Source organism: Pongo abelii, chromosome 1 (assembly GCF_028885655.2).
Source record: "Pongo abelii isolate AG06213 chromosome 1, NHGRI_mPonAbe1-v2.0_pri, whole genome shotgun sequence".
NCBI lineage: Eukaryota > Metazoa > Chordata > Mammalia > Primates > Hominidae > Pongo > Pongo abelii.
Genome location: NC_071985.2, coordinates 5,369,805 through 5,397,080, shown reverse-complemented (window position 1 = coordinate 5,397,080; position 27,276 = coordinate 5,369,805). Strand labels below are relative to the sequence as shown.

Sequence of the window (27,276 nt, the reverse complement as noted above, 5' to 3'; positions counted from 1 at the left end):
ATGTGAATATAAGATCTGAAAATTTAACAGAATAATGATGACTTTGTCCAGGAAAGGTGTTGTTACAGCATTTGATCAAAAGTTTTTCTTCGTTAATCTGTCAACAATTTCTGAACTACCTGAAACCATTTTGATTATATCAATGACAACACTGCAGAAAAATTTGTCTGTAAGGAAAAATTAAGACTGTTTTAAAAGCTTCTAATAAGAAATATTTGCCAAGAATACATGATTTTTAAGAAGAACCCTTCTTCATATAATCACAATTCTGATATCCTTTACCTAAAGGGGAATAGGGATAATTAAATTAGAACAAAGCTGTAAGAAAATGTTCATAAATAAGAATTACAGAACCAAATGATCCTAGTGGGTCTGGTAAACATTCTCATTTTTATTTACCTACGCTGCATCTTTTAAGAGCTCATATCTGCCACAAAAGTAACAAGTTGCTGTTTTCTTATTAAATGTGAATAATTTCTCATAAGGTCTAGCAGGTACCAAATACAATTTAATTTATAATGTATGGGGTATTATTAAATACTTGCAAATATTAAGCCAAAGACTGACATACCACTAAGAAAATAATGCAGTGGTCTATTGATACACTAACAATGATGGCAAAACCTAATCCAAGACTTTGGGATGCAAAAAACCTAACATATGCGTATGGACTTCCTCAGCAGAAATTCAAGTAATGCATAGTTTAAAACAAACTCTTCATTTCTATAATAAACACAAATCAAGCAATGAGAATACCTAACATAGAATTTTAAATTCAGAAAGACAAGAAATTAAAAATGATTACTTCATATTTTATAATGATGATGTGGAAAAAGGAATGAAAAGAGGAGAGGTCATGTCTAGAATACTATTCAGAAGTAGGCCTCAGCCAAATATTTACCCCTGATACTTGTCTTTAACCTTAGTGCTCTATTAGAGCTCTTTCAGTTACAAGGAACAAAGATCCACTGAAGCTAATACAAGTAAAAATGGGTCATTCTAATAATACTAACACTTCATCCAAAGAATATAGGTAGCCCTTTTGCAAGTAAGATCTGGAAGGTGATTAAATCACTTTGTTTTATCTTCTTCAGGGATTGTGTCAAGTCTGGCTTCCGTCTCTGGTCTCTCTCCCATTCCCCTCCCAGGCCTGGATGGATCTCAGTCTGTCTGCTCCATCTTCCACACTCTACCCACCAGCTCCTTAGCTCACTCAGAAGTTTTTTTCCTTCATAAACTCAGCTTGCTGCTACCTCTTACAGGCAATGCTACCGATGACACATAATACATTAAAGAATGTGGTTTAGTGTTACTTTAGAAATGTTTAAGTAACTTCCATATAATTTCAATTTGTATTAAAGTCTTTTAGTTACTATTATTGTATACTAGGTAATTGAAATGTCTTCCCAAGAGTCATACCCAGTGGCTTTTAAATTGTGGGTCAAGATTTTTAATTTTCAAGGACTAGGTAGTATCAAAAATACTGGAAGCACTGGCAGACTTCACCTGATAAACAGGCTGGGTTCCAATGGTCATTGTCAGAGATTTCAAATTTAGTTTATCATTTTAAAAAATTATTAATACAAATGGTAACTAGTTCCCACATGTCATTAGTTAAAAAAGCACTGTATATCTAAATACTACTTGCTACTTTAATATTTGCTTTCATTCTCCTTACTTCATATGAGAGAGACAAGTCAGATATTAATATTATCATCAGTATTCTATGCTCAAGAGTTTCAAAGCTACAAGCACCTGATTAAAGAATGAGACATTGAGCACCCTATCATTGGACGGCCACATATCAAAGATGTTACTAAAGAAATTTGAGTTCTGAGTTAAAGGTGGCATCAAACTGCCCCACAGGTTACTTTCAACACCAAGATTCTAGGATATTGGTGATTTCACAGATTAGGGAACCAAGATTTCAGGTTAAGACACATGTTATTGAACTAGTTCTTTTGACTTCAAGTCCAGCTAATTTCGATCATAAAACATACATTCTACATTATACTTGTAAGAAATCCTGGAATCTCAAATCCCTTTTAATAGGACTTTTATTTTTAAAATAAATTATAAGTTAGAATCCAGTTATGCTGAATATGCAACATTTCTATGATTACACCCATTAAAGTATGCAAATAAGAGTAAGGTCAAAGAAGAGAGCTACATTCATTTTACATTGGATGCTATGCATAAGAAAACAGAGGACCTTTCCTCTTCAATTAGAGGTAGCAATTGCTTCTAAAACACCACCCAAGGCTCAGTTGAGGTGGTCTCTTACCATTTGTTTAGAAGGGAATCTGATCTGTAGCTGAAGCAATTATGAACAGGAGGTAAGAAAATCCCCATGTCTTATAACCATTTCCAACATACACACAACTGGGGACATGGGTGTCCACAAGTCAATGATTGTATGCATTCTCTGTATTGTTATTTACATAGGAGATGAAAATTGGAAACATCAAGTGAGTCATGTAGTGTATTTTTAATTTATAATTATTAAATCTTCACTTTAAAGCTTTCTTTAAAAAAAAAGCTATCTAAAGCCACAAACATTTTACCTATCTACTGTTTTTTTTTTTTTTTTTTTTTTCAGACAGAGTCTTGCTCTGTCGCCCAGGCTGGAGTGCAGTGGCATGACCTTGGCTCACTGCGATCTCTGCCTTCTGGATTCAAGTGATTCTCCTGCCTCAGCCTCCCGAGGCTGCTACCCTTATAGCTGGGATTACAGGCCCTCACCACCACGCCCGGATAATTTTTTTTTTCGTATTTTTTTTAGTAGAGACGGGGTTTCACCATGTTAGCCAGGATGGTCTCGATCTCCTGACCTCGTGATCTGCCCGCCTCGGCCTCCCAAAGTGCTGGGATTACAGGCATGAGCCACCACGCCCAGCCTCAGCTTCAATTATGAAGAGTAAACGCTAGCAAAATGAATTGATGAATTTTTTCTTTTTAAATATTCTATCCAATATTTTGCCTGTCCAAAACACAAGGTAAATTTCACCTATATTTAGGTGTTGTAGAAGTCCAACAAACTGGATTTCATATGTGCACAAAACAAGCCATAATCCAATTATTTTCATGGGATAAGTCATTCCCTAAGGGGATAATTCCCTTATGGATAATTCCCCTAAGGGAATGACTCATTAGGGAAATTATTCAAGTAATGAATCTAACTCCCAGCAAACAAGATATATAGGTATACAGTTCTATTCATTTAAACATTCCACCTTCTTCTGAGTATCACGTATGTCAAGAGAGTCATTGCAAAAACATTTGCAAGCTGCATGTGGAATGTGGCAAAATTCCTTTTTAAAAAAACCGATAGTGTTTAAATCCTATCCCAACTCTCAGAGACTTTTCTTATTTCATAATGCCCCCCTACTCCTACAACTCCCAAAATTACTCTTATTTATTCATACTATAACTCTCCGCTAACTCTAAGTTTTTTGTATCAATTCCCTAACAAAACATTCCAAATTGTTCTCACTATCTTTTATTCATCTCATCGAGTTCCACACCAAGTCTTCCTCCAACTGGAGTCACACCCCAATTTCTCGCTCCTCAGTTCAACTTTAGTTTTCCTGACTACCAATTCCAATTGCTAAGAAACGAGAAGTATACTTTGAGTAAACTAAATTACGTACTCAAATCACTGTTGAGTGTATCACTGAAGGTAATGCCGGCTGCTGAGAGAGGTAAATCATGACAACTTAGTGCTTTACTACAATGAAAGCTTTGTTTCTGGCTCATGTAAGGTCAAAACAATGTTTCCTTTCAATGGCAGTGACTGAAGGACCTAGACTCCTCCCTTTTAGAGGCTCTTCCATCTCCTTGGTTTCATGACTGCCATCAGAAGGGAAGAGAGAAAGAACACTGAACAGAGATGTTCACGACCCAAGCCTAGAGGAGGCATGCATGAATTCTGCTCACATGTGAGTGGCCAGAACGCAGTCGTATGGCCACACCTAACTCCAAGACAGCTGCAAAAAACAGTCTAGACTGGTGCTAGGGCAGAGTAGGTGTATTATGTGCAAACGGATTTGGCCAATCTCTGCTACACTGAACATCTCTTGTATGTTCTTAAATACTTACTTAATAACCTTGGTGTTAAGAGAGAGACGTAAGAAATGAAAGCAACTGTATATCTAAAAATGGTGGCTGGGCGTGGTGGCTCACACCTGTAATCCCAGCACTCTGGGAGGCCGTAGTGGGCAGATCACCTGAGATCAGGAGGTCGAGACCAGCCTGACCCCATCTCTACTAAAAATACAAAATTGCCCAGGCATGGTGGCACATGCCTGTAATCCCAGCTACTCGGGAGGCTGAGGGAGGACAATCACTTGAACCCAGGAGGTGAGGGTGCAGTGAGCCAAGACCGTGCCATTGCACTCCAGCCTGGGCAACAAGAACAAAACTCAAACTCAAAAAAAATTAAAAATAAAATAAAAATAAAAATGGTTAAAATGGTAAATTTTATGTTACATATATTTTGCCAAAATAAAAAGGATCTTAAAATCTTTTTGATGAGACCAAAAGAAATAGTAAAAAAGAAAATAAAAAAGTTCTAAATCAAACATGAGCAAATGTCAAAATATAATTAAAAGCTAAGTATAATATAATCTTCATGTGTTTTATCAATACTACACAGAGTTCTATGATTTTTATCGTAAATAGGATCTCAGCCTGACTTGGCCTGTCTGCTCTGGTCTAAAAGATGTGAGGAGAAAAAAAGAGACTTGTTAATATCACAATATTATCTTAAACCAGTAATTTGAATAAAGAGATCTCCTCAAATATTAGTATCTTAAAATTATAAAGTAGATAAATAATAAGGGTTAATGCAATTTGGAGCCAATCAAAATGCAACAATCTCTTGTCCTTTTCCTTTTATTTTTTACGTATTCCCAGATGGTCCAACTATTCCGAAAAGCTCTCGGTATATACTCTTGGGAAAACAAGCATGTAAACCATTCTTTTAAAGTACTCGCCACACCGCCACACCATATTCCATTGGCAAATAGGGTTAATGCTGGCGCTCAGAAAACAATACTCCAAAATATGGCACTTCAGCACACAAAGTACTTTGCACTAAAGGACACTGGAAGGCATCAGAAGCAGCCTCAGAACCCAGATCTCTCTCATCTTCTCCTGCCCTCCTGTCTCTTGCCCCTCATTCTCCCCCAAAGCAAGTACAGACACCAGAACTCCTCCTCACCAAGGCAGATAATAAAGACTAGAACTCTCTCCTCCAAAGCCAGCCAAAAAAACTACAATTACTACTCTAACCTTCCCCTCACCTTTCTGTCTAGGAACTGGCCTAGACAGAAATTCTGTCTAGAAATTCTCTGACCTACCCTTGTCCCAATAATACAGGTCATAAGACCCTCATCAGAGGGGTCCTGTCCCATACCTGGGAGGAAGAAACATTACAAGAGAGAGGCCAAGAAGAATCTGAACAGACAGGTCTTGGTGAGTTTTTACATGCAGTCTATTAATATTAGATCATAACCTTTTTGTCCAGTCCTATTTCTACATAGCTGTCCATTTTTCACTGAACCTAAGCACTGAAAAATGGATAGTTGTCCCATATGTTTGGGGTCTTCATGCTGAAGGCTCCTGTGTCATGTAAAACTATAATTAAATAGATTTGTTATGCTTTTCTCTTATTAATCTGTATTTTGTTATAGGAGTGTTGGCCATAACCCTTATGACGAGGAGGAAAGGGATCATTCCCTTTCCACTACTATACTGGCAAATATAAACTAGTAGTACCCTTATAATTCTTATGTTGTCTTACTATTTTTTACATAATGGAGAGAAAAAGGAGTTAATAACTCTGGGAAATTTACTATGCCAATGTAATCCTACCTACTTTTAGAAGGTATCAAAATATTTGTAGAATTAAACAATGCCACTGCTAAAAAGAAACAAATTTGTGTAGTATTAGATAACACTTCTGTTGCTTCCAGGCAAGGCACATCAGAGGTGAGATTACCCTACAGATAACTTTTTTAAGAAAAGATAAAAGTAACCTAGGTATTATAATTTTCTAGGTAACTTTTAAGTAACATAGACGTTATAATAATTTTCAACTTTTATAGCAGACTTAAATTTCTACATATTATATAATAAAATCTCTAAAGGAGCCAAGCATAAGACATTCCAAATAATTTCCAAACACATTTTGGCTATGAATACATTTTAGTTTTACAGTCATTAAAATTTACACAGCTTAGTAGGTCACAGCAGGTGTTACGTTATTCTCACGAACAAAAGTTTAACATTAAGAACAATTCATATATTTTGACACATCTGCTATATTCGTGTTGCAAGGACTAGACTGCGAGCTTAAGGTTTTATTATATTATGCTTACATTTGAACTGGTTATCATAAAAAAGAAACATTATACTATAAAACTTCAGAGAAAAAGATATACATTAAAATAGCAACAACCTAAATTTACTTTATGATATAAAGTTCCATTAAAGCAGCTCCACGTAAATTTTAACATGTCTAAATATTCTGTGCATGCTTCTGAGTACATGCATATGAATAAAATGCTAAGGGGAAAACAACATAATTGCCAAAATTTGTTTTATAAAAGGTATTTCCCCCATCACATAACTTCACCATTTCTAATGATCATCACACCCCCAGACCAATGCATGAAGTTAAAAAAGGCCCTTATAATACACATAGAAAGTCAACAACTTCCTTCAGACTAAGAAGAACAAATTCTAAACTAGAGAACCCTGGATGAGAGTGACCTGCCCAATCCCCACTGAAAAAGATGGAAAATTTTTTCCTAAATGGAGAGAATCACATAATGATTCATGTCTTCAATAAAACATCAACTAACTCAGAAAAAGAAATACCATGGCAAATTACACCTCAAATATCATATTAGACATGAGCAATGTAAAAACAACTATCACCATAAGAACCTTGTCTAGGAAGCAATTAATCTTTCTCGAGAAATGCAGTAAGTCTGGGCACCCATTTTCAAAATTATCAATTCTGAAATTTAAACACTTTTCATTTAAACATTAACATTTATTATTTTCATTTAAAATGTTCAAGGTGAAATTGTTAATATGTGTTTTAATACATTAGTTTATAAGTAGTAATAAGGTCTGAAAAACAATTTATAAAAATGACTATATGCTGTTATGCTCAAAATAAATGATAAATATTTTTCCAGCTCACACCAGGCCCTTTATCTGAGGGATTATTACAAAGCAACTAAAAACTCAATCACAATATAACGAAAATAATGTTAGCTGGCATAGGAGAGTGTTTTGAAGTACTTTCTGAATACCTCAGTCTCACACTCAAATCAGGAGCATCTGTCCACCAACTGTCAAGATAACGTCTAGCCTAGGAGTTTTCCTGAATTCATCACTATTCATAGATGCCTGTCACTATTCAGAAAAAGAAGAAAGAAAGAGCCATACTTTCAAAGCTATTTTCTTTTTCTATATGTCCTAGTAGAGGCGAATATAGAATTTATCACTTTGAAGCCAATGTAGTCTGAATCAACCGGCCCTCCATCTCCAGATCTAAGAATGCAAGTTAAACGTTCTCTAGAAATTATAGATAATTCACTATGTCATATTAATACTTCTCACTTATAGTACTACTGATTCAAGGATCTGATCCCTAGACTCAAAGCCATTACCTCACCGTTACTTTCACCACTAGAAAGTACAATCCAGCCACCAATCCCTATGGAAAATGGCACAATCAAGAATAAGGTGTCTCCACTGAGGCCAGGCACTGTGATTCATGTCATCTCAGCACTCTAGGGGCCAAGGCGGGAGGGCTTGAGGACACGACACGAGTTTGAGACTTGGGTAGATCCTGTCTCTACAAAAAATACAAAAAAAATTAGCCAAGAATAGTGGAACCTGTCAGCAGTTCCAGCTACTTGGGAGTCTGAGATGGAAGATCACTTGAGCACAGGAAGTGGAGGATACCGTGAGCCATAATGCACCAGTGCACTCCAGCCTGGGAGACAGAGTAATATCTGCCTGGGGAAAAAAAGGTGTTTTTATTGGCTTCGTTTTAGATGCTGCTGCAAAATTCAAGTTAAAGCTGTCTCTCTCAAGAAACTTCATTTAAAATGAATTCCCATGAAATTTATATCCTTATTTTCCAAGTCAGAAACAACAAATTTCATTTTATAACAAACATAAATAATCCTCAAGTTACTCAGAAATGCCTTTCTGAGCCACTGTAACAATGCTGTGTGATACAGGAAGGAAAACAAGAACGTCATCCCTGCAGTCCTCAAAAGAAGAAGTTACACCAAACAAACAAATAAGATAATACAAGGTAGGCCAAAATCTAGAAAAACTGAGGAAAAAAAGAAAAAACAAAGAATCCAGAAAAGGTAAGACTACCCGTTACTGAGTATGCAGTTGTACTATTTTCTACTTTACATACCAACTAGTTCAGTCAGTAATACCTTTATTTTTAGTTCCTTAAACCTACATACATTAGAGAACTATTAGGTGAGCAAATCAGTAATCAAGACCAAAAACTGAGAATCAATAAGGAATTTAGTTTTCAAAGGCATACTTTTTTCAAATGCAAAAGTAAGGAATTTTTTTCTACATTGTAAGACTTATGGTATCTTAATGTTTATTTATTTCCATAATAATTTAAGGCAATGAATCTTAAGTTTTCGTGTAAATATGACTTACCATGGCACTTAATACAAATGCATCAATCTTCTAGGATCCAGACCTACAAGTACTAATTTCATTTTCTGGAAAACTACACTTTTACAAAGGATTAAGGGGGTTCTAATACAGGTGGACTATTGCCCTCCCTTTAAGAAATACTAACTTAAGAGCTGAGTATCTCCTGGGAGAAAAAACTGAATTTTAAATTAAAATCATTCTTAAATCATTCAAATCTCTGGCCAACAAAATACTTTCCAGTTTCTGAGGGAAAAAAGATGAAGAAAAGGCAACTATTGTTATAAAATATCCTACAATACAGAAGAAAAATCAGGTACACAAGAAACAAAAGTAGGGTTAGGCACAGTGGCTCACACCTATAATCCCAGAACTTTGGGAGGCTGAGGCAGGAGGATCACTTGAGGCCAGGAGTCCAGGACCAGCCTGGGCAACATAGCAAGACCTTGTCTAGACCAAAAAAAAAAAAAATTAAATTAGCCTGGCATGATGATGCATGCCCGTAGTTCTAGCTACTCGGGAGGTTAGCTTGAGCCCAGGAGTTTGAGGATGCAGTGAGCTATGATAAGGCCACTGCATTCCAGCCTCAGAGATATAGCGAGGCCTTGTCTTTAAAGAAAAAAAAAAAGAGAGAAAAAGAAATGAAACTGCAATAAGGGCAGTAAGAAAAGTTCTGGAAAGTGTTGACAGTTTCTGAAGGAAGAGTTTACTTTCAAATGGTGACAAGGGAAGACAAGATACAAGAGGTGAAACTTGAGCTATAACTTGAAGGGTTGATGAGTAGGACTTCACCAGTGACTAGAGTGAATGAAGTATTCCATGGGGGCACCGTGCTATCTGCAAAGATGCAGGAAAAAAAAATTATAACACCACTCTCCAGGAATATGTGACCAATCTAGCAGAATAACCGAACAGAACTCAGCCTTTTTTGTGTCTCTACTTCAGAGACAAGAATAATATACTACAGCAGTAACACTGCTCACTGCAAGGGTTAAGGGTCGGGGGCATAACCACAGAAATAAGGTCCTTGTGACAACTAAATAAGATAAAATATTATGTTTAAGATCATTACATTCCTTTTGAAGGTCATTTTGACTACTTCAATATACAGTTCAAATATATTTAATTCTTCCAAAACACCATTGCCAAGAAAAATCAGTGAAAGTGGTAACTGGCTTATATAATTTCAATGATTTAATGAAAACAATACATATGCCACATATACATGGCTAAAAGATGTCACAGTTGATTCAAAATGGATAAGCAATATATATGTTGTTACAATTTTCAAAGTAATAGCTAAAAAGTACACACAGAAAGGTGTTTATGCACATTCACTCATCTATCTGGCACTTCGTAGAAGACTAGGAAAGCTACTGGCCTTTTTAAAAGGTTAGTTCTCATAAAGGCCTAGTGCAGGCAGCTCTGGAATTTCATGCCTCCAACATTAATGTCTGAAATTTCATACCTCCAACATTAATATCTAGTATGCTGGTGGGTGCTACTCATCTTTTCAAATCTGTTTTAATTATTCTGCTGCTGGGCATTATAATGGATCTTAAGTCTGATAAATTTAGAGTTCCAACTGGAGGTTAACCCACGCCCCAATATGTAAGCCAAATCCATTTCAATTATTTACGAAAGGCAGGTAATAACAGAACAAGACTGATTATTTAGGTATTAAAGGATGTATAAGTAAATTCCGGTGGTGAAATTGGGAAAAATTATCTGGATGAAGAGTCAGGTGTTTTTTAACGTGTGGGAAAAAATTGTGGGGTTAATATTATTTGATCTACTTACTAAATGTAAAAATATTTTACACCTATAAAGTGAACTCAATTAATGCAGGGAACAATCCAAAATATGGCAAATATTTAATATGGTTGTTTGGTAATATTTAAGTTCAGTTTCTATAACTTACAACAGTAAATTCTCAAAAGAAGTTATCAATTTTCTGAAAATCTCAGTCTGTGGTTGCTCAACTTATCAACCAATATTCTCTTTTTCAACCCAAAAGAAAGTTAAAATTTATCTATGAACAAGCACTCAGTCCCACAGCCATGAGAGTTGTCAAAATAACAGGAAGAAAAATGGACCAAGGATATATAAAGCTGAAAATGGGTCAGAATGCTCAAATTAAGAATCAAATTTATGTTTTTATTTTTCTTGCTTTTTCTTGCAAGCCAGGGCATCCTCATGAAAAAACAGGTAAGAATTTGACAAGAGTAGGGATAGAAAGCAGAAAGAAACTTGTTTTCCCAAACATCTGGCATCCTTCAACAAACTCTGGCAATGAAAAGTCAAAGCAAAGCAGATAAGATTCTACCAATCACCTTCTACTTAAGCAGTGGCAATAGGTGGCCTAGCCAAGGCTTCCTGCCTGAGCTGAGAAGAGAGATGTCAGTATTGTGGTAAAGTCTACCTCCTTGGTCTTCAACAGATTCCTTCCATACCCCCAGGTTATGACAGAAAATGAGCAATTCACACAAGCATAAATGTGAAACATTAACATTTAAAAGGAGCCTAACCTACATAATAAGTGCTGAGGCTGAATACACACTGTGGGTCAAAATCAGGACAAGGCAGCTCAACATGGCATCTCTTAAGGGAAGAAAAATAAAGGGCAGACAAAAAAACAACACTTAATCCTAGGTTCAGCCTTCACAAATCAGCATACAATACCAAAAGTAAGTTAGTTGATTGATTGATTGATTGCTTGATTGAGACAGGGTCTTGCTCTGTTGCCCAGGCTGGAGTGCAATGGTACAATCTCAGCTCAACACAGCATTGACCTCCTGACTCAAGCAATCCTCCCAAGTAGCTGCGACTTCAGGCATGCACTACCATGCGTGGCTAATTTTGTTCACTTTTTGTGGAGATACGGTCTTGCTATGTTGCCCAGGAAGGTCTAGAACTCTTGGCCTCAAATGATCCTCCCACCTCAGCCTCCCAAAGTGCCAGGATTACAGGTGTGAGCCACTGCTCCCAGCCCCAAAAGTTTATTATTATAAGGACTCTTACTCTTCATTGTAATTTATAGGCTGAAATTGCAAAACTGAAAACCCTATTCTTGCAACAATAACTTGAGGTATTTAGAACTCATGAAACCAAGTTTCACATCCTCTTTCTTAAGTCTACAGAAAAGGAACCTCCACCCTTATAGTTCAAAGTCTTTCTAGCAAACAAAAAAAGAGAACCAAGAAAAAAAAGCATCATAACTATTTTGTAAGTATCAAACTAAAAAATTTGATATAATCTTAGTTTAAAAAAATAATTATAACACTGATTTGATATTTAGGCATAGAGGGATGTTGGCATTTTATAAGAATTGACCTACCTATAAGCAGCACTCAGCTACATCTCTCAAAAATAAGTGAAAGACATTCTAAGAGCTTGAAGTAATATGTTGTAGTCCTATGACATTAATAGTTTAACGGAAACCACATACAACTTGAAGACTAAAACTACCAACTCCCTAAACAACTTATAGTGTACGTTAACATGACTTGACTATTCAGGGAGAGCCTCACCCTGGCAAACGGTTTGATTGTTCATCACAGCAAACTCCTGAAACACGCATCAACGATTCAATAGAAAGCTCCAACAGTATGAAAGATTCTTGGACTTGCTTTCTGTTGCATAATGGTCATCATCCAATCTTAATCAAACACACACACACCCAGTATTGACTCAACCTCAACCAAACTTTGATTCTCAGTACATACTATTCTTGCTTTCTTCCCTCCAAGAAACTGCCAAAGTTCTAACCAGGTGGTGTACTCCCTTTCTGTGACAGGCAATAAACTCTATCTATAGGTTGTGAGGGAGACACTTGGGCAGCCAGCACTTGATACTATGCCAGTTGTAAGTTTTAATCATTCAGGAATATAATGCAAAGAGTTCTTGTGAACTCATGGCGTGCTAATGCATCATACTAGCAATTGTGAATTTAGATCATAAAACTTTGTATTTCACCTAAAACTTTATGGGAACAGATAGGACAGGACAGGCAATCCCAATGCTTTTGTAGAAAAACTGTCTGGTCATATGCTGTCAGTTCTTCACGATTTCAAAGAATAACCACTTGAAAGAAAATTTTCAAAAATCTAAAGCCTTAATAAAACTAAGATCAATGAGTTTTAAAGTACATGTCACTAAAAGCACAAACTCATTTGCAGTCTATGGACTCTAAGGCAAGAGTCATATGCCAGACATCCCAGAAGAGGAAAAAAGTTATTAGAGACAAAAAGGACTTCAGGGAAACTTAGTTTTTCCTTAGGGAAAGGAGTCCTCCATGGAGCAACATGGCCCTCCAATAAGTAGGCATCACGTAGTGTATCAAGAACTGATACAAGATCAGAAAGGAAGAGCCAATGAGTTAGGAGAAACCAAGACTGGGTTTCAAGAATTGAGCTGCTACTTGTGCTGAATGATATTAAGAGATAGAGAAAAAGAAAGAGAAAAATGTTCATCACGCGGATGTCAATGATTTTTGCTAGACTCTTCAGAGGAGTAAGAAATCCAAATAAACTAGAGTTTAGGGCAGAAAATTAACTACAAGGTGAGAATATGAAAGATGCCAGTGTGGACAAACCATGCAATAAATTTTATTAAAAGAGAAGCAGAAATAGAGGCAGTAGTGGAATGGGAAGCAATATGTTAAGAGGGGGCTTTTCTTTTTAGGATGGAAGATACTATTGCACCTTTATATGCTGGTGTGAATGATAAAGCAGAGAGGGACAGACTGGTAATACAAGAGAGGGAATGATTTGAGATTTCGAAAAGATTAAAAAGATGGAATTCAACATACTAGTGAAAATAAGAGCATATGCACTGAGTTTAAAGCATGAGACTATGGTGAGAACATAAATTGGTACAGCCTTTCCAGGAAAAAAATCAAGTACCTCATAGATTATAAAGAGACATGAAAGTAACCATATCCTTTGAGCCAGTAATTTCACTCATAAAAATCTACCTTAAAAAAAGATCTGAAATCTATCTTAACTGTCTAATGATCAGGGAGAACTGTTAGGTAAATAATTATAAAATGCTATTAAAAGTCCTTAATGATATGGGAAAACGTTTATAATATTAAGAGAAAAAAGATATAAAATTCCAAATGTTGTATTTTAAAAATATAAAAATACGTGCATAGACAAAAGATTAAGGAGACATAAAATATTAGTAATATCTCTGGACAACAGATTATAAATTACAGTGTTCTTCTTTATATATATTTTTCATTTTCCCTAATAAGAATGGGTTATTTTATTACCAGAATAATTTACTTTCATCTTGCCTGCATTTTCCAAGTCTCTCTACTGACACCTTCCTAACAGCTTTAAATATTTGTGTATTTCAGAAATAAAACTGTGATAGTGGCAGGAAGCAGACAAATTCCTAGGCAGATTGGGACAGGTCCCCAGTGAAACCCAACCTTCAGGCCACACACAGCATGAAGCCTGAAAACCTGGCTGCCAGTTCTAGGTGGAATCCACAACCTGGAGGGAGAATTTCCTTTATGCCTTTCAGCCAATCAAATGGTGTTTTTTCCAGGTCCACCCATGGACCACTCAGCACGCACTTCCTCCTGCCCAGGGACCAATCAGAACGCACTTCCTCCATTCTGAGCCCATAAAAACCCCAGCTTCAGCTGGACTCAAGGTAAGTCAAGACTACCCTTAGGAGCTGCCCACTTTGGGTCTCCTCTCTGCTGAGCTGTTCTGCCACTCAGTAAAACTTCTCCACCTTGCTCACCTTCCAGTTGTCCACATAACCTCATTCTTCCTGGACAAAGGACCAGAATTCGGGACCCACCCAACAGTGGGCATGAAAAGGGCTGCAATGCTTTCCTGGCCAGCTCACCAAACTGTGGGTGGTGACATGCTCCCATTTGCTGGACTGCAGGAGTGAAGAGCAGTGACACTTCTGGGGGCCCAGATATCAGGATTTCCCAAGCCAGAGCGGTAACACTATAGCCCTCCTGCCTTCTGCCTGCATTGGGCAGCTGCCCCATGTGACAGGAAGTGGCAGTGGAGCTGGGCCAGCCTGGGAGCCGTGGGCTGGGGTGAGGTGGTGGGACTGATACAAGCTGAAACATGCTCCCCCTGCTCGCCGAGCCGCGGGTGGCGAGAATGAGAGAGCACGCCTCACCCACTCCTTGAGGCTCTGCAGTTGCTGGCGTCCCCAAGTTTTTGGGTGCCACCGCATGCCCCTCTTCCAGACACCAGCACCTGCACCAGAAACTGCGTGTAGTACGCCTGGTCCAGCTGCAGCCTGGCAAGGAGCTGGCACCTGTGCCAGCACCCAGAGCTGCCTGCCCCACCACAGCTGGCCGGACGCTGTGTTAGCTCTCTCACACACCCTTCACTGCTCTGAGCCTGGCTTGCCCTCGTCAGGCGTGGGATCCGGGTTGGGCGAACTGAGTGCAGCCTGCCGGGCTGAGTGGGGGGAACGAGCACAGTGGGAGTGAGTGAAACTCAAGCAGGGGCGCCACAGGCCACAATGGTTCCCGGCTGGCAAAGTGACACCTGAAGGATCCCGTGACATTTCGATTATTTCTGCTCATAGCATAAACTCTTATATGTAAGTATCTACCACAAGCCAAAATGAAAGCAAAAAAATATATAATAGCCTGCTGTAGATATATATTATGTTGTTGTAGCAGTTCATGTTTTCTACCATCCATACTTTTAAGATAAATGGCATGCAATATCACCAATAATAAGGCAATAGAGAACAAAGAGTCTACAAGAATTTAGAAAACAGTTGCTTTGATATACAGCAAGAACTAAGGGGCAAGAAGAGGTAATGAGCAAGCTCTGAGTCACTCTTACCGGATGGTCTCAGTACAGCAACAGTAACTAGGATAAGCCAAGGCGTCCTCTACGCACATAGTGAGGCCAACTTGAAACAAGGAAGTACATAGTTGCAGACTTGGAAGCTAGCCACCGCAGCTATTTAAAAATCAATAGAGAGATTATTTTTTAAACCCTCTTTATCCAAAAAGAGTGTTCTGTGAAGAGAAATAGAAGGCACTAGAAGTGAAGCACTGAAAGATCTCAGTTCACGGAATGATCACATTTGTAAACTAATAGTTTGTGCCTCTTTTGAGTCAAAAGTCAGTAAGCTCAGGTCAGTAAGCTCTGGGTTGGAATTCTAGCTCCTGTTTATTAGCTGCGCAACCATGGACCAATGTACTTCACTAACCCTCAGAATCCTCATTTATAATTTCAGGATTATGATATTGTACTTACAGAGTTTTGAAGAGGATAAGATGAAATAAAATGGGAAAACACTCAGTGAAATGCCTCATATGTAATTACCATGTAACGGTTTTTCCTTTCTTCCTAATTTCATTTACCACCTTCACAATTTGTGTCATATTCACATGCCATCTACATTATTTACTTAATATTGTTCTTCATATAGATTTACATATTTTTTTCTAAATAAATTTCGCCTCATCTTAACAACACTACCCACTGAGAGGCTGAATATAAAATGGACAACAGTGAGATCATGTATAACCACAGAACTCTGAGCCACAACCTTTGCAACCAACGCAGGATGGCAAACCACAAGCTCTGCAGCCAAGAGCCCAGAACGGTCAGGACTTGGGCAATGACAACCAAGGACCAAACAGAAAAAGCTAAGATGCTCCCCAGACCAGTCACACAAGATACCCACACCTCCAGCTTTCCCATGCCAATAGCCTTCCAACCACAGCATACCTAAAGCTGCCTCTTTCTTCCATTAAAAAGCTTCTCCACTCCCTTGCTGAGCCTACCAAAGGGAAGAGATGGTGGCTGATTGGATGTTTCTCAATCTTTGGAATTACTAAATACAGCAAATGTGTTTTTAAATAATACCCTCAGACTCTAGGTAGTCTAGAAATTTACAACACTGCTTCTTAGTGATGACAGAGTTGTTATATAACACACTGGTTCATTTAAAAGAACAGGAAAACAGTTTGTGTACTGATAATAAAAATTTAACTCATGTTGAGAAAAATAAGTAATAAATACCAATGAACAAACAACAAGCACTCTCAAGGACTATATGGTGACATATCTATTGTTATGTGCATTTGCCAATCAGTATTGTTATGGTTCCACAAAGAATCCAGTGCACCAGACTGTAGCTAATTATGTATATTCAAGTGATTAGCAAGCACTTGTTGCCTCTTTCACACCACCCTCCAAACAGCAGCCTTTGAGAGGAGAATAGACTGCAAATTTATTGAGAGAACACTGTTAATCCTTTGGGGAGAATGTAAATGTAAACAGGACTACTCTACATCAAGGTGCTTTGACAACAACAATCATCTGCATAAACACATGCTCAACAACAAACAGGTGTTCTATTTCACAACTAGCACCCATTTGATGCTTTCAAGTAAGCATTATGCACAAACTGTTAGAAGTACTTTGAAACCAGCTGCAATTACTATAATTAGCTGCTTTCCTATACTTTGTTTCCTTTTACCTGTTCAGTACTGTGCTGTGCCAATTCATACACTCCAAGTAAAATGACCAGTTCAGGACTTTTACTGGTAAGGTATGAAAAGCACACAAACTAGACTCCATTTAAACTAAGTCAACTGGAACTTTCTGCAAAATATCAAAAATACTAAAGGCAAAATTCAAATACTTCTATTTTAAAATTACATTAATGAGACAAAAGATAGCTCTTTTTCAAAGCTGTTTAAAGTTTTGACTCATAACAGACCTCAATTATTGTAGTATTAACTGACTAGAAGAGGAAAAGGGGAAATATTCTAAAAGTCTATCGATTAAAGAATAAATAAAAAGTAGTGCTACATATTCAAAATGGAATACTATACAGCAGCTAAAAGGCATAACCTACCAATAGCTTTAGCTACAGCTGTAACTACATTGCACACGGACAGAGCACAAAAACAATATTAAGTGAAAAAAGGAAAATTTCAGAATGCCAATAAGTATAAGCTAACAATCATAAACATATGTAGTGACCAAATCAAAATCTATATACAAGTTATATCTCAGGGAACTTTTGGGTTCAGTTACAGACCTCTACAATAAATATGGCAATAAAACAAGTTATATGAAATTCTGGTTTCCCAGCTCATATAAAAGTTATATTTACACTACACTATAGTCTATTAAATGTGCAATAGCATCATGTCTTTTAAAAAGTATGTATCTTAATTAAAAACATTATTGCTAAAAATGCTAATGAAGTGAGCATATGCTGTTGGAAAAAATGACACAGATAGACTTGCTCAACAGAGTTGCCACAAACCTTCAATTTGTACAAAATGCAGTATGTGCAAAGTGCAATTAAACAAAGCACAATAAACTGAGGTGCACCTGTAACCATTAGCCTAATTCTAAAACCAAAATTTTCAAATGTATTAAATCTCAGAAAATCCAAAAGTCAAATATGGCATGAACTCTCAACAGAAAAAAATTAGCTAATTCTCTTAAATCCAATCCAATGATAAACAGACTGTCAAGTCCATGAGGGCTGTGACTATTTCAGCACTGTATACTGCTGTATCTCCTGTACCTCACTGGCACTTCCAGTAAGTAATATTTCATCAATAAAGTATTTATGAAGGAGTGAATGAATGCATGTATGAATGTGTAAATGAGTGCACAAATCAAAGTTCACAAATAAACTGAAACACTGAAGTATTGTTTAAAAATATACAGTGTGAACTACAAAAAGGAAAAAGAATACCAGGTCACATTACTCCATTACAGTCATGCATTGCTTAATGATGGGGATACATTCTGAGAAATGCATCATTAGGCAATTTCCTCACTGACTGAACATCATAGAAACACCTAGTTTTTAGGCTACAAATCTGAACATGTTACTGTACTGAATATGCAGCTCTAACACAATGGTATCTGTGTATCTAGACAAATCTAAACATAGAGAAGGTACAGTAAAAATACAGTACACAGGGTAAAAAAAAAAAAAGTGGTGCACCTCTATAGGGCACTTACCACGAATGGGGCTTGTAGGACTAGAAGTGACTCTGGGTGAATCAGTGGTGAGTGACTATGAAGGTGTAGTATATTACTGTAGACTACTGTGGACTTCATAAACACTGTACACTTAGGCTACAATAACAAAATATTTTTCTTTCTTCAATAATAAATTCACCTTAGCTTACTATAACTTTTTTACTTCATAAACTTTTTAATAAATTTTATAGCTTTTTGACTCTGGTAATAACACAGCTTAAAGCACAAATACACTGTACAGCTGTACAAAAGTATTTTCTTTAGGTCCTTATTCTATAAGCTTTTTTCTACTTAAATTTTTTTTACTTTTTTGTTAAAAACTTAGATATAAACATATATATTAGCCTAGACCTACACAGGGTCAGGATCATCAATATCATTGTCCTCCTCCACATCCTGTCCCAGCAGAGGGCTTTTGGGGGCAATAATGTGCATGGGGCTGTCATCTCCAGTAACAACGCCTTCTTCTGTAATACCTCCTGAAGGACCTGCATGAGACTGGTTTACAGTTAACCTTTGAAAAAGAAAAAAAAGCAGAGAGAGTACACTCTGAAATGACAACAGTATAATAAATACATAAACCAGTAACATGGTCATTTATTATCAAGTACTATGTACTGTATATAATTGTATGTGCTATACTTTTATACAAAACTGGCAATGCAATAGGTTGGTTTACACCACCATCACCATAAAAACGTAATGCATTGTGCTATGATGTTACGTCACTAAGCAATAAGAATTTTTTAGTTCCATTATAATCTTATGGGATCGCTGTCATATATGCAATCCATCATTGACTGAAACATCATTCTGCACCACATGACTATTTTTCAGGATGTTTCTAAAAATATCATCTAAGTATGATATTTGAAACTTTAACAGGCTACTCATACCAAAAGCAATTTGTAACATTACTTTATACCCAGAAAAATATTTCGTTGTGTTTCCTCTCATAACATTTTTCACCATTTTTATTAGAGACTACTGTAGCATACCTAGCAACAAACATTAGCTTGAGTAGCCAGCTCTTACTATCAGTCATCACCAGTCATTCTCACAGTTTATACGAGTTGTCCAACTATTTCCATCTTTTTATTAGATAGCTGCAAAAGTGGGTGCATGCTCACCACAATCACCTGTGGGAAACCAATGTAAACCCAACTAATGGGTCAAACTGTAGAGGAGAGAAGCCAATGACAGGTATTTCAGACAGTGCCATGGAAGAATAAATAGAATGAGAGAATGAATTTGAAGTTCAAAGTAAGTATTTCAAATATTATTAAAAAGTAAAATTATTCTTCCTTTTGCTAGTGCTAAACACAAAATACATCCTAAATAAATATTAAGTACAGCGGTAAGTAATTTAGGGGGAGATGCATTTAGCTTTGGTTATATTTAGCCTAAACCATCTGCCACATACTTTTTTTAATCTGTAAAAATAAGAAAATGCAAGTGCTAGACAGAAAGCTTGAGATGGGGGTAAAAAGTATATGCTTTGTAGTCAAATACATGGATTCAAATCCTGGCTCTGCCACTTATTATCAGTGTAACCTGGATAACATTAATCCCTCTGAAACTCCCATTTCTTTCACTACAAAACTGGATGATAATAATTTGGTAACACCTACCACAGAAAGTTGTTATAAAGCTTAAGTTATTTTATATAAATCAATTAGCATAGTGCCTGGCACATACCATAGTGAGTAATCAATGTTAGAAATTACAATTGCCAATCATTGTCGTAGTGATAGATCAATATTCAGATTCCAAAAACCTGGGGTCAAGAAAAACATAAAAGGCCTTAAATGGCTGTACTTGATGCCCAATGTTAATGGAATTTACTAGAAAGAAAGGAACTAAAGAAGGCTGAAGGAATCATAGTCCCGGAAGAAAATGAGAAGCAAGAATTAGAAAAAAGAACGACTCTACCAATAAAGGTTTAAAAGTCAGAAAAATCACAGCTATAGAGGTATTTTGTTCTTAAAGCTATTTCAAAGGCAAATCAAAACAAGAATGAAGTGAGTGGTATTATACAGCAATCTTAAAGAAATTAGGAGCCTTGCAAGTACTAAGTTCAAAGATAAAGAAATGGAAGCCTCATAACAAAATGAGAAAGTCAAGGCATATGCTGATTTGAAACAAAACAGACATACTAAGACTTTGCTTAAGATTCATCTACTTTAAAACACCTCAAAGTCCATGTAACTCCATGCAGATGTATGCCACCCCTATTTTGCTATTTTCTTTCCACCTTCCCAACAGATAACAGCCACACAACTGGCATTTCATAGACACAAGTATTTGCTGAATAAATGAACCATCACATACAAATAACATATGTAAATTATCTGAACACAGAGTAATCTTTCCAGCATCATTTCTCACTAGTCCCTCTCTCACAGAATCCCTCAAACCCTACTAATCTACTTTCACTTCCAGAAAGGTGCAAGAGTCCTTTCTGTCACACTTTTGCTGGTCCCTCTTCCCATAACCTGCTTCCCATTCACAGTGTACCAGGCAACTCTTACTCTACCTTTGGATCTCAGCTTCACGCTCAAAACTTCTAGAAAGCCTTTCTTGGCTCTATCATACACAAAATGTGAGTTTGGACAAGTCACTTTATTTCTCTGTGCCTCATATACTCATCTGCAAAATAGGTATGATAGCGCTTTCCTCACAAGGTTGCTATGAGAATTAAATGAGATTGATTCAGGTAAAACACCTAAAATAGTGCTTGGCATGTAGTAACAGCTCAGTAAGGCATGGGTGTAATTGTTATTCCCTGACTCCTAAATCCAGGCTAGGAGCCCCTTCTGTTATTCTTTCTTCTTCTTACTAGTATTATTTCCCTTTCCCTACCACAGCATTTATCAAAGTGTGGGTTCTACAATGTTTTGCTAAGAAAGATGAAAAGTAGAAAGAAAAGAACTAAGGAAGAAGTAGAAAGCAAAAGAAAAAGTGACCACTCAATACAGGGATGAACAAACAAAAGAAAGTGAAAAGGAGAAAAGGGACAGGGTAGACTTCCTTAAGACATTAGTAAAATAAAGCAATTCTTGTTTTAAGGATTTCAGTAGCTTTCCTCTTGAGCCAAAAATTCTACAATAAATAGGACAACTATGAGAATCCACTGGGAGAAGTCATTGGATGACAATGACTAGAACAATATTTTGTTATAAATCAGATGAAATAAAATCAAGAGCAAAAAGGATTTCCCATCTAATCTAGAATAAAAATCACATATAAAATTGATCTAGACTAAAGTAGGATGCACTTGTAAATTATGAAAAGATTCCAAAACATGGTCTCTTCCTACAAATTAACTGTTCATTTTAAAGTAATACAGGATAGCATTATGACTGAAGATAACTAATATACTCAAATTGCACCAACTACATCCCTGGCCCAGAGAAGTTAAAACAGAAGAAAGCAACAATGACTAGACTCTTCACCAAAAAAGAAATGTTTGTTTTTGCAGGTTAGCTCCACCATTTTTTTCACATTTGCATCCTAATAGTTCTACTTGGTTTCTCCATTATGCAACAGTTCTTTACAATACAGCCAGCTACCCTGACAACTGGGTTCCTTTGCCAGGTTGGCTTTGTCTAAATCCTAAAGCTGTGCTTGGCTTTGCACTGAGCCCAGTGGCTGCCTGTGATCTGAATGCCAATGAAGAGTACAGACCCTGTTGTCTAACAAGCCAGAGACTAAAAGGTCTCTTTAGGGTCAACAAACTGTCTCGACTACTTTCATAAGCTTAAGAGACTGGAAAATGAAGCTAGAAATGCATCTTATTTCTTAGGAGGACAATGGGGGAAAGTATTAAACGTTTAACATTCATCAGATACTGTTAGGGCTTCAACTTTAAGGAGGGGTCTAGTAAACCTTCACATGTAAATAAAGTACTTGTTCTTTTAAGAAGGAATAAGCTTCATCTTAAAGAAAATGTAAATAAATTTTATATTATCAAATTTGAAAATGTTTAGAGGATTTATATGCTCAAAAGTATACATAAATGTCTCCAGTCCCACTTCCCACTTAGTACTGGTTGAGGATGAATAGATAATGACACGGAAGTAAAGATGGTAAACCATTACACTGTAAAATTTAGTGTTCAGTTACAATCTAAGAAATGCAAAACTACATAACTCTAAAGAAGCAATTAGGTAGCATATACTAAAAAGCAAACATTAAAAATGCTAAAATCCAATGGCAGGAGAATATTGTTTTAACTACATTATTTTAGTTTGTCAATAAAAAATAACATGCATTGTTTTTGCTTGTTTACATGTCTGAATCTGTCATTCCGCTACCATACATTTTCTTGTATTTTTGTGCTTGGAGGCTCCCTTTTCCTTCTTTATAACGAATTCACCATCTCTCATTTAATCAAATGGCAAATCCTATGTTTTATTTCCTAGATCACTCTCAAATTCACCCACTTTATCCTGTTGCCACAACCCTAGCACAGATCACGGTGATCTCTCATCTAGATTCTTATGAGAGCCTCTGAACTGGAATCTGGCCAGAGTAGTCCAATAAGACACATAATGTGACATATACATGTAATTTTAAATTTTCTAAAAACCATACATAAAAGAGCAAAAAGAAAGAGTAAAATTTAATTGAATAATATATTTTACCAAATATATCCAAAATATGATCATTTCAACATATAACCAATAGAAAAAATTGAGATATTTTACATTCTTGTTTTTTATATCTTGAACTCAAAATCCAGTGTGAATTTTACACCTATAATATAGGTCAATTTGCACTCTAATTTTTCAATAACTTATGTGAAATGTAGTCCAATCAAAATACTAAAGTTAAAGGAAAACATATTGCTTAAAATTTTAAGTTAAATTTTTAAATAAAAATTAACGAAAATGTAAAAACTCACTCCTCATCACACTAGTTACCTTTCAAGTGCTCAACAGCCACTTTGGCCCATGGCTACTTTGTTGAACAGTACAAATGTAGGTCTTCAATTTTTGCCTCTTCTAACCTAGACTAAACATATTCAAAAATAGAGATCATTCACATCATCTTATGGCTTTAAAGCCCCTCAACCACGTCCCGCTGATCTGACAAAACCCAAGTGCTTACACAGGTTTTACAACCTAGGCTCCCTCCTCCTTTTCCAGCCTCAGCTGTCTCCACTTTCCCCTTACTCTCTGTTCCCCAGGTAAACAATGCTTTCTCCAAATCCCGGAACATGCTGAACTTTGTCCCCTTTGGCATGTGCTGCTAGTCCCTCAGGTTTCAAATTAGAAATCACTTTTTCTTTTTAGAGCCCTTTCTGTTACACACCACAAGCTCTTGTGAGGGTAAGAACTGGATCACTATTGCTCATTATTGTATCCCCAGCATTTATCAAAATGCCTAATATTTTGTAGGCACTCAAAAAATATGAATCAATCCACAGAGTAATCTGAGCTGCCCAAAATAGGCCAAAGGCATGTCCTCATGTCACCACATGTGGCCGGAAGAGAAGGGTCTTCCTGGGAGCTCATTACATGGTTTTACTATCACTAACCAAAAAATGAGAGAAACTATGCCAAAATTAGCACCAAAACACTTAGACTCTCAAGTCTGGAAAATGCAGTACAAAGTAATACTTTGTGTTTTATAGGTTCTTTTTAGTCCACTGGAAGGGCAGTATACCTGAGTAACAGAGTAAATTCTAGTGTCAAGGGACTTGTGAGAAAAGCGTTTGCCCCACTTCTTTCAAGGATAGCTCATTAGTATTATTTCAGGTTTCTTTCTCTCCCTTTACTCCCTCTAATTCTGGTAAGATGGAGTATTTTATCTGGTGAAAAACTGGTGAGGAAAAATCCTCGGTATGCAGGATTCTGCTGGGCCCCTTTTCTTCCTGTTGAAACTAGGAGGCTGCAGAAAATGCAAATGTGCCTTTTTCTTCTATGCAAGAGAGCAGCAAACTACAAAAGGCTGATGCCTATTTTTCTAAATAAAGTTTTATTGGAACACTCATTAGCTTACCTGTTGTCTATGGCTGTTTTCTTGCATCACAATCACAGAGTAGCTACAATTGCAACCAAAACCATAAAGATCCCTGCTCTATGGCACTGTCTTATTTATATTACCTGAAGAGTGCTTGAAAAAGTTGGCCTGGTTCTGCAATTCAATCAGCAGGTCATTTGGCTCTCAAACTCAGACCTCCACTTGGACTTTTATCATTAGTAGGTACGTTCTGGCCTCTTATCTTTACTCTTCATTTTGTATCTGGTATTGTACGAAGGCCAGGTAGGAAAGAACGACTTACACCATGACCTCTAGAAACCCCAATCCTTCATCTACATAAAATTTCCAGGCATGTTTATTAAGTTCTAGGGTATAAAATTTCAGGGGAGGGGTCTCATCAAATATTTGTTCAAGCTATGAAATACCTGAAAATCTGATTTTTGAAGAAGTGTTAGCCCTACATCTGGGAAATTTATATCATTAATGTTAACTTCATCACATATATAACTGTATGTTCCTTATATCGTCAATAAAGAACACTAGCAGTATAAACTCCAGCCTAGTTCTTCAAAGACTTTTAGTATTTTCATGATAGGACCTTTGTTTCATGCAAGCACATACCTGTATTCTCTGCAGAAATTTTGTTAGTCTTTGTTGTTTTTGTTTCCCTGAGTGTTTCTCTGTTTCTCTCTCAAAACATCCACATTACCCAAAAAGTGACACTAAATCACTCATATCCAGTAACACTAATAAATAATTATTCCAATACTTTATTAAGAAGCATTCACCTTTTTCTCATGCCAATGTTTTTAAAAATAAAACTTTTTTACAGTGACAATTCTATCATACATATTTGTAAAAATATACATGTAAGAATATTAATCTTGGCAATAACTATAAGGAGTTAAAGAGAGGGAATCAAGATTTCCCTTGTAAGTTTATAAGACAGAGTCCAACAATAATCTTATATAAGCTATTTTAATTAGGTCAATGAGAGTGTTGCATATTTTCATAACATGCTTTTTATTCATTTCAATTTCTTAACCAGTTTTGTTCCATTTAAGATCATTTCCTTGCGCTAAACATCCCACATTTCCAAATTTCCTATAACAAAAAGTTGCTTAAGAAATTTAATAGAACAAGACTAGCAGACATGATAAAATATAAAATACTTCCTACCTTGGTACAAACTCAGGCTTACTTTTGGTTGCTGGGAATTCTAAAATGAAACCAAGTATAAGAAACAGCTTTTCCAAAACATTACTTTTGTGCAAAGAATTAGAAATTAAAAAGATGAAAAGAACTTTATTTTTCTCAGTATTTTTATTCCAATTAGACTATGAGTAATCTGTGTATTAACAGTATTCAAAAAAATACCTGTAAACTACAGTATTTTTCCATAATCGTCAGTTTGTGATAGGCCATTCTGAACCCATGAGTTTCTCATGCACAGATTCAAACAACTACAGATAGAAAATTTAAAAAAAAAAAAAAAAACAGTAAAAAATAACAATAGAACAATATATGCAAATGTTACACCATTGTATATAAGGGACTTGAGCATCCTTGGAATTTGGTATCCGCAAGGGACCTAGAACCAATCCCCTGTGGATACCAAGGGGCCACTATGTCTGTGTCATATGCCTCTCTGATAGTTACCACCTTGCTAAATTGAAAATTTTTTTTAAAAAGCAAAACTAGTTAAAATCATTTTAATGTTATAAAAATAATCGGATTTTATGTAAATAACAAATATACTCTGAGATCAGCCATGGTGGTTCACACCTGTAATCCCAGCACTTTGGGAAGCTGAGGCAGGCGGATCACCTAAGGTCAGGAGTTCAAGACCAGCCTGGCTAATATGGCGAAACCCCGTCTCTACTAAAAATACAAAAATTAGCCGGGCATGGTGCTGGGTGTCTGTAATTCCAGCTACTTGGGAGGCTGAGGCAGGATAATCGCTTGAACCCAGGAGGTGGAGGTTGCAGTGAGTTGAGATGGCACCACTGCACGCCAGCCTGGGCGACAGAGCGAGACTCCATCTCAATAAATAAATAAAACTCTGATAATCAGAAACCTTAAACATTTCTTTTTGTGAAAGTTTTCTTCTCGTTTGGTAGAATGATAAAACAAACGTTTGTCCTTTTTCATTTTCCCATCATAAACCGATTTCTCCTCATAAGAATATTCTCCAAACCGTGGTCTTTTTTTAAAAGCAGCACTCTACTCACAAAAAATTATGGGCATAAAAATATTTCAGGGGCTCCAGGGTATCTTTTTTTTTTTTTTTAATGTGTAGACCATTTACTAAAATGAAACTCTATTAGGTTACTTAACATTGACTGCAACAACAAACACTGGCTTAATACATAAACTTTAGAACATGTACATGTTCACCACTGCAACAGAAGAGGTCAGAAGGAGGTAGCTCTTAACTGACTCAGGCCAAAGTGACACATACTATTTTCACTCCCAATCCACTGGCCAGAAATTAGTCACATAGATCCAAAGGAAGTGCACGGAAGGCTCGAAAATGTAGGAGCACATAGAAAAGTTGGTC

At 36.6% G+C, this 27,276-nt stretch overlaps 1 protein-coding gene across 8 annotated transcripts in view; it reads right to left on the bottom strand.

Moving 5' to 3' along the window:
- AKT3 (AKT serine/threonine kinase 3) overlaps window positions 1-27,276 on the bottom strand; it is a 359,588-nt gene that overhangs the window by 216,755 nt on the left and 115,557 nt on the right. Inside the window, exons 1-3 of one of the 8 annotated variants that reach the window (XM_054550221.2) lie at window positions 25,896-25,930; window positions 23,654-23,744; window positions 19,084-19,242 (exon numbers count right to left, since the gene is read on the bottom strand). The exons of 5 other annotated variants lie outside the window; for them this stretch is intronic. The gene's annotated coding sequence lies outside the window, so the exon portion shown is untranslated. Of the gene's footprint in view, window positions 1-19,083; window positions 19,243-23,653; window positions 24,330-25,895; window positions 25,931-27,276 lie in introns of those variants that run through there. 2 more of the 8 variants (XM_054550210.2, XM_054550217.2) reach the window with 2 other exon arrangements.